At 38.2% G+C, this 8192-nt stretch overlaps 1 protein-coding gene across 3 annotated transcripts in view; it reads left to right on the forward strand.

Moving 5' to 3' along the window:
* HECA (HECA ribonucleoprotein granule regulator) overlaps positions 1-7964 on the forward strand; it is a 50129-nt gene extending 42165 nt beyond the window's left edge. For 2 of the 3 annotated variants that reach the window (XR_002124655.1, XM_019648110.1), the window contains one exon: positions 845-2706. The gene's annotated coding sequence lies outside the window, so the exon portion shown is untranslated. Of the gene's footprint in view, positions 1-844; positions 2707-3494 lie in introns of those variants that run through there. The other variant, XR_002124656.1, reaches the window with a different exon arrangement.
* The last annotated feature ends 228 nt before the right edge of the window (positions 7965-8192 follow it).

Here is an 8192-nt window from a genome sequence, read left to right on the forward strand (position 1 = left end):
TGTTCATTTGTCTTGTTTTTAGATTCTACATATAAGTGAGATCACACGTTACTTGTCTTTCTCTGGCTGACTTATTTCACTTTCACCATATCATCGAGGCCCATCCATGTTGTTGTCCTTCATTTCAAATATCATTCTCAGCAAATGGATTCAAGTCCACAAAATCATTAGAACGCAGGATAAGATGTGGAAATGTGGGTGAGGAAAGGGTCCAGTCTGCCAGTAGATTAAAGCCTGTCATACCACTTACTTACTGCAGACGTCTGAGGCATACGTTTTATTTTATTTAAAAGCTCAAGACTTGGGATATTGTGATTTCTACTAGTGTAATTTATGTCAGCAAAATTCCTTTGCAACTGTAAGGAAAGTATAGTTCTTACTGTAGTAGAGAGAAAAAACCCCCACAAAGTTAAACAGTGATTATAAAAAATTAAGTTTAATGGAAGAAAAATCTTATTTGCTCTTAGTGGTTTCCATTTCTTTAAATCTTGCTTATATTGTTTTGACTTAAACTTGGCAGCAATTACAATAGATTGCTAATTATGTAAACTTTCTCTAGTAAAGAGTTAAATTTTGGAAGAAAAAAGCTTGTCTTGAGTTTTTGTTCTCTTCATGTTCTCGCAGCTCTCCACACCTAGGTTAAACCTTACCTAATGAATGTGAAATATCTTTGAAGACAGTAAAGTATGCTACAGTAGTCGTATTTGAAATAATGTATTTTTAAGGCATATTTTTTCTAATGGCAGAGCCTTTAGCATTGTGAGAATTACTTTAGATAAGCTTGATCTGGCATTGCTAGATCTTAGGGACAACAGAAATAAAAATAAAACACTTTGTCTTTCAGAACTCAGCAGAACAACGCTAATTACATTTGTCAGTGTTCAGATGGGATTGGCCACCAGAACACCCCTTCCCGGTGATGGACACCAGGCCACGTACCTTCTGATCAACGCGATTGAAAATTTAGATCGTATCTTAAAAACAAGTTGAGAACCATCTAATTACATTCCATAAACCTAAAAGGGGAAAAGTCATAGTCACAGAATTTAGAGAGGCCAAAATTTGGAGCCAAGACTATGGTTTTTCTTTTGTTGTTGTTGTTGTTGTTTGTATTCACAATAATATGTTTGTTGAATTTCACTGAATATTGTACTTATTTTAGAGATAAACTGAGGCCCAGAGAGATCGAAATAATAAGTTCACGTAGTCAGTGGCTAACTGGGGATGAAGCCTGGATTCCCTGTCCTGGTCCTCAAATGAGATCAGTGGATGAGCACATCATTTTCAGTTGAGAGGTGACGTTGGGCCTGTTTTGACAAGACCGTAGATTTACAAGGTATAGTAGCCCTGGCTCCAGCAGCACAGGTGTTAAATGGAAATAATTCTGAGAGGCGTAGCTGGGCTTCCTGCATAAGGGCGATGAGCACATTTGAAAGTATCCCCCAATATTAGGAAAAAATAACAAAACAACAGGAACAGTTTTCTAAAAGAGAAAAATAATATTTGAGATCAATTATGTCCTCTACCTCATTTTTCATGCATTAATTTGTGGACATCTTGTTCCCTTTTGTTTGTTAAGATAGATCATTGTTTGAGGAGAACTGTGGGTATAAGATGACATTTTAACAGTCTACACTAGGAATCCATCATTTTATTCACTTTGGGATCTGACTTAGAGATGTTTTTGGATTCAGATGTGTCAAGCTGTCAGATTAGATAGCATGGATCGATCTAATTTGGGCAGGGTTTTCCTTTTGGACTAGCTTTTCAGCTTCTCTTACTGTATTTCGTTTGCAGTTTTTTACTATCTTGTCTGAAGCTCTGGTATCACAGACTTTTTTGAGTTGTTAAGCCTGATCACTGTTATTTCAATTCCATACAACCTTAGGAGGAAGAAGTGCTGGTTATAGGTTTCTTTTAGAGAATTACAAATTTTCATGGTCTTTAGGGTCTTTTGAGCTGATAAGTAGTTACATTCTGAGTCATTGCAAAAACGTGGGTTGGCAATCAGTGCTTTACACTTTCTTGTTATTTTCATCACATTAACAAATCACATATTTTTCTGAAGCTCTGATGACACAGCAAGTGTTTGATGAAGGAAGTAGAGCCAGGTGAAACCCCTCCCTAGGCTGGGATTTGGCTGAGGCTATAGAAACGCAGGGCTTTAAAGAGAGTGGTTTGGGCAAGGAGCAGATGGTGGGAGTCCTGGGGGGCTGCTGTGAATATTTCAAACAGCTTAATGGATATCATAACATTGCCCACCACAAGACTGCACAGGATATCTAAAAGGTCAGTTTATTTTTGACAGGAGTTATGGCAACCTTGGTTATCTCATACTCAGAAACAGCAGCAGCAGCGTATGCCTTTGATGAATAATATATGAGAACACAAATGAATTATTACCTAATAAATGCTGTTTATTTTATACACATAACCTTTCAAGACAGGATAGGGTCATACCAGGTGGGGGGTGGTCCTTGGTCTTTGGTGATGGCAGTGTTGGGAAAATGTTTTTAAAAAGTGCCTAATTTTTCTAATCATTTTCCTTTTGCCTGTGTGATACTTCTGCCTTATCTTCTCTGTACCTGCCCGTCTCTCTTTTCTACCTTATCCTTTCTCCTGCCTTTCCTGTTGCAACAAGTTTATTAACCATTAGAATATGGCAAAAGTCTCCTGACAGGCCCAGACATGAGTTCATCAGTAAATCAAAAAAAGCTAGTTAAGAAAATAGATACCTACAATTGGCATAGAACTAGACACGTTGATCAATGAAAGGATAGAGTCCAGAAGTAGAGCCACACTTACATATACGGTCAACTGATTTTTGACAAAGATGTAAAGAGAATTCAGTGAAGAAAGGGTAATACAACAAGTGAAACTGGAAAAATTTGATGTCCTTGTGCAAAAACCAAAATGATCAACCAAACTTGGATTCATATTCACACCATATTAAAAAGAATTAACTCAAAGTGGACATAGATCTAAATGCAAAATCTAAAAATAGATACATTGGATTTTCTTAAAATTAAGAACCTTCTCAAGACTTGGTTAAGAGAATAAAAAGACAAACCACAGACTGTATCCAGAACATATAAAGAACTCCTAAATTGTAATAATACAAAAAACAAACCACTCACTTAAAAAAAGAGGAGGATAAAATATTTATCACTTTGCCTAAAAAAGAAAAAGATGAACATAATGATAAGATACTCAACATCATTAGTCATTAGGGAAATGTAAAGTAAAACCATAGTGCAATACCACTACACACCTATTAGAATGAGAAAAAGACAGAATACCAATTGCTGGCAAAGATGTGAAGTAACAAACTCTCATACACAGCCAGTGGGATACAGTTGGGCGGTTTCACAAAAAGTTAAACATATGCCTATCCTGTGACCCAGCCATGCCACTTCTATGTATTTACCCAAGAAAAATGAAAGCATGTCTCAGACTTACTCGTGAATGTTTATAACAGCTTTATTTTGTAATAGCCCCAAATGGAAACAACTCAAATGTCCATCAACAGGACAATGGATGAACAAAATATGGAATATCTCTACAGTAGAATTCTACTCGGCAACTAAAAGGAACAAGCTATTGATACGTGCAACAGCATGGATGAATCTCAATTACACTGAAGTGAAAGAAGCCAGAGGAAAAAAAAAGGACATACTGTATGATTCCATTTATGTAAAACTTTAGAAAATGCAAATGAATCTATAGGGACACATCCCCCGAGGGATGACTTATATACCATAAACATTTTATTTAAATTTAAATCCGGAATACACATTCATTTGACAAATTCAGTTCTTTCGTTTGTTTTAATGTGTGATTCCTGCAGTTGTAGGACCATGCAGCCTTTTTTGCAAAATCTTTTGTGATGCATTCTCTAATACTACTTTCCATTTGGTTATCTTTAAAATGTGGTAAGAACTTAAAGATACAGTGTACATATAAAAACTCGGTAGACGTTTGGGATTTTTGTCCCCTAATCTTTTACTGTTTTATCTCTTATGTGTAACTCAATAATATTTTTAATGTGTGTGTAATTTGTCTGATCTTTCCAAAACATCCTACTGAGTTATTGAAATAGTATTTTCTTTTTATAATTCTATTTCATTGGCTTATATACTATTTTTAATAAATTTCATTGTTGCAGTGACAAGTGTAACTGGCGTAAACAAGTTCGGGAACAAACACGATTAACTTTCGGTAAGCACACAAATTTTGCTGCGGGAAACCCAGTGCAGTCCCTGCCTAACAGCTGGGCCACCAGCCACCAGCATTCACAGACTGAGGCCATTCATCACTGTGCAGTTTTGCAAAATGAATTAGAATCAGTGCATTTGCTGGATTGGCTAAGTCGAGGTCAGTTAAGGGAGATTCTACTGCTCCAACTGTCTAATGCTCACTTTCCTCATCTGTAAATATGAAGAATATCGACTTGTGGGTATGGGTATCATTGAGGTATAAGTGAAGTAATGTAAGTAAAGTGCTGACTACAATCCTGGCGTGGAGTAAGTGCTGAAAATGTGCCTTGTTAGGATCATGTATTGTATTTTAGAAAGCATTCATAAAGTTAGGGCAGGAAGCACCTTCTATACTGTCTGACTCAACTTGTTTGTTTTGCAGATGGAGAAAGTGGCTCCACAACACACACCAGCATGTAGGGCTGAAGGTCTTGAGCCTCCCCAAGGGGGTAACCCTAAGGAAACTCCACAGGGAGCTTCTTTCCAAGGGGCTCCTGAAAACCTGGGGAGTTATCTAACACTAGGGGAGGGATTGCAGAGCTTATATCAGACTCATAAAAGAGCTGCTTTGGGGAGCAGCCTTTGCAGAAGGCTGACCATCTCATAGCTATGAACGTCTTTTAAACACGTTTGCTGAATTCTGCTTTTGAATTGCTGGTATTCCTTCACGTAGCTCAAATCAGTGGGTGTGTGAAGCAAAGTAAAACCAGGCCTCAGACTGAATTAAGGGGATGCAAAGGTTGGGGGATGAATAATAGATGAAATCTGACTTAGGAAGGCAGGGATGAAATTTTGTGAAAGCCCTATTGGACTTTTCCCACTTGGGTTTAGCTTCAAACTGAGACTTACACTGAAAAACGTATTTCTTCTTGGGCTGGAAAAGGATCCATTTCTTCCCCTTGGTGATGAAAACAACCAGCTGCCCACCAGTTGCGTTGTGCCGGTGGATTTTTCCATCTGAAGTATGCCCATGAAGTATGGCATCCACACTCCTGACGTAGTGCAGTGAATGTCACAGATAACACTTGGAATGTGGTGGCAACATCGCTGTCATTCTGCGCTGGCCTGATGATGCCTTTAGTGCTGGCGTTTCCTTGTCCTGGCCCTGTCCAGCCTGGGGGATCTAGGTTGCACATTGTACTGGCTGAAATGCTGCCGGGTCGTGAACCCCTGGAAGGCACTTGACCTCAACAGCCAGCTGTAGCCCAAGGCCTGGTCTCAGAGGTCAGAGACCTGCGTTTAAATTGTGCCTCTTACGCACTCAGGCAAATCACTTAACCTTTCAGATCATGCTTTCTGTTACAGCATGAAAACACAAATACCAACTTTCTAATATTCTTAAGTGTGATTTACTGAATTAATAGACTCAATGAATTTAGAAACCAACCCTTCAATGAGAAATAGGAGAGGTTATTAAAGTGAGAAAGTCAGCGATGATTCCATTTATTTGTACTTAAAAAAAAAATAGCATCTATCCCAAATGCCTTTGACCTTTGGTGTTAAACAACGGTGACTGTCTCACTAAAATTAGCCTTGCGCTTGTCATACTCGATGTGCTAATAAATGCTATTCAATTTAGCATTTTATTGAGCACATACTATGTGCAGGTCTAGGCACTACCAGGAGCCCTGGTTATTTGTTCAGGAGGCAGATCATCTTCAAAGCTGTGAACATCTTTTAAAAACCACACCACATTCTTCTTTTGAAGTGTCGGCAACCCATGAGAGGTGACAAGACTCCCTGAGGTGTATACACCTAAAATAGTTCTTGCTGAGAATTTCTGTGTTCATCCGTGATTGTCTACCCTAAGACCAAAATGAAAGTTTAATTTTAGGTCTGTTTTAAAAGAACTAACACAGCATTTAACTTGATAAGGTTTGCATTTTTAGGTAAGAAGAATTGCATTCGATTGAAAAAATTCTGAGGGAAATTTCCCTCCTGGCCTACCTCTCATTTACATTTTTGTCAGCTTTTTAAATACATGTGTGGCGCTTTGTGTGCAGAGAAGCAAGGGCCTTTTGAAGAATTGAGTTTGACTTTCAGTCATTTTCCAGATGTCTTTAATCTGGTGTCTCTGTAGGCAGGATATGGGCTGTGGTTCTCATTCTTTTGAATTTGGGATTTTGACATTAAGCACTTAAATGATGCTTAGTGTAAGAAGTACTAATGTTTTATTATAGCTTTCTGGGTGAAAAACATTGTAAAGGAGGTGACAAGCATATTTCGTTTCTGTTGCTAAGAACTTTATGGTTTAAAGCTGATGTGCATATTTGGATTTGCATTAGTCGAAAGTTTTAAGAAAATATCTCTAGCAAATCATCTAAGCTATGTGAGAAAACTTACTCAGAATTGCTAAGTTCTAACATTCAAAAGAGATGATTTTATCTAAGAAGGATACTATTTAAAATAGTCAAGTTGAAGGTTTTTGTTCCTAGAACTGCCTCTTTTAAGGTTGGAACAAGTACTTTGACACTTAATTTTCTTGGTTTACACATTATTTAAATTAAAAAGATATTCATTATGAGTCTATAAAGATTTCAAAATTTATTATTAAACCCCAAAGAAAGGAAATCAAGTCTTGAAGTAAATGGAGTTCTCTGCTGTGAAGATGTACTCATTTTGAAAGTATATAGTTCCAGGTCAGATTTCTAATATGGTCCAAAGAAGTAAGCTTTCAACTCTTCCAACAAAATACTACTGTCTTTGCAACTGGCGGGGGGAGGGTACGGGTGGGTGGAGGGCAGAGCCACATGAAAATAGAGGTTTATTGGATTGCAGTGTCAGCATTTGGGAAGAGTGATCTTGTTGAGCATGAAGTTGCCCAGACGTGAGGTACAGAGAAATTGCTAGGCTGTTGTGCTCTGGAAATCCTGCGACAGGACTCCATGTAGATAGTACTCTGATGATGCTCTTCTCGAGGGCAGGGACTGTATTTTGGACATCTGGGATTCATAATGCCTGGTACAGGGCCTCACCCATTAGCAATCCGTTCAGTGAACGTGCTGGCAGCTATGCATACCAGAGGCACAAAGGGGCGCGCTTAGGAGTATTCAGAGTGCTTATCTCTTCATCTCTTGTCCTGTAGTACACACTGTGCTGTGCTTTCTGGTTTTGCTTGCCGATGCCTGTTCCTTTGGGGATTTCTTTCAGAAAATCAACTGTCAAAATACTAAACATAAAGAAAAGACCTGAGTTATAAGAACTGACCTCTGTTCTGGGCCATTGGTAAAAATCACTCTCTCTCACATGTTTAGAGTAAAGGTGATCATGTTTAAGATTATTTAAGGAGTTAAGATTCAAAAATTAGAAAATGTCAGAAATAGAAGTTGCCTTAAAAATCCTCTTTCTCAATCCCCTCACTGTGTAGAAAGAAAACAGATACAAGGATTGTTTAGACTTGAGGCCTCTAGAGCTCTGCCATCCAGTGCAGCAGCCACTACCCACACGTGGCCGTTCAAATTAAATTTAAAAAAATTTCAAATTAAAAGCCACATTTTTAGTTTTCAATAGCTGTGCACGGCTAGTGGCTATCATGTATGATAGTGCCATTTATAAAACAGTTCCATCATTAAAGAAAGTTCTCCTAGACTGTGCTAGACTAGATTTTTTCACCAAAGCGCTTTCCTCTCCATTGTGAAACCCTTAATGAATGGTCACCTGATGATTGTCCCCTAACACTATCATATGTTTCAATAAATGATTTAAAATTGGAAACAATGTGTGGAATGATTTTGTAACTTACTGTTTTTGGTTATCCTAGGATGGAGGTGTACCCAGGAAACTCATGGAGTATATGTGGTTCATTCAGTGTGTGTTGATCAACAGCCTTAATAAGCATCCACAGAGCCATGTCCCTGACAGAGTGGAAAAGGGCTTGTTGAGCAACATAGTACTGGAAGTCCTAGCCAGAGCAATCAGGCAAGAGAAAGAAATAAA

The sequence above is a fragment of the Hipposideros armiger genome, unplaced genomic scaffold (assembly GCF_001890085.2).
Source record: "Hipposideros armiger isolate ML-2016 unplaced genomic scaffold, ASM189008v1 scaffold_120, whole genome shotgun sequence".
Taxonomy (NCBI): domain Eukaryota; kingdom Metazoa; phylum Chordata; class Mammalia; order Chiroptera; family Hipposideridae; genus Hipposideros; species Hipposideros armiger.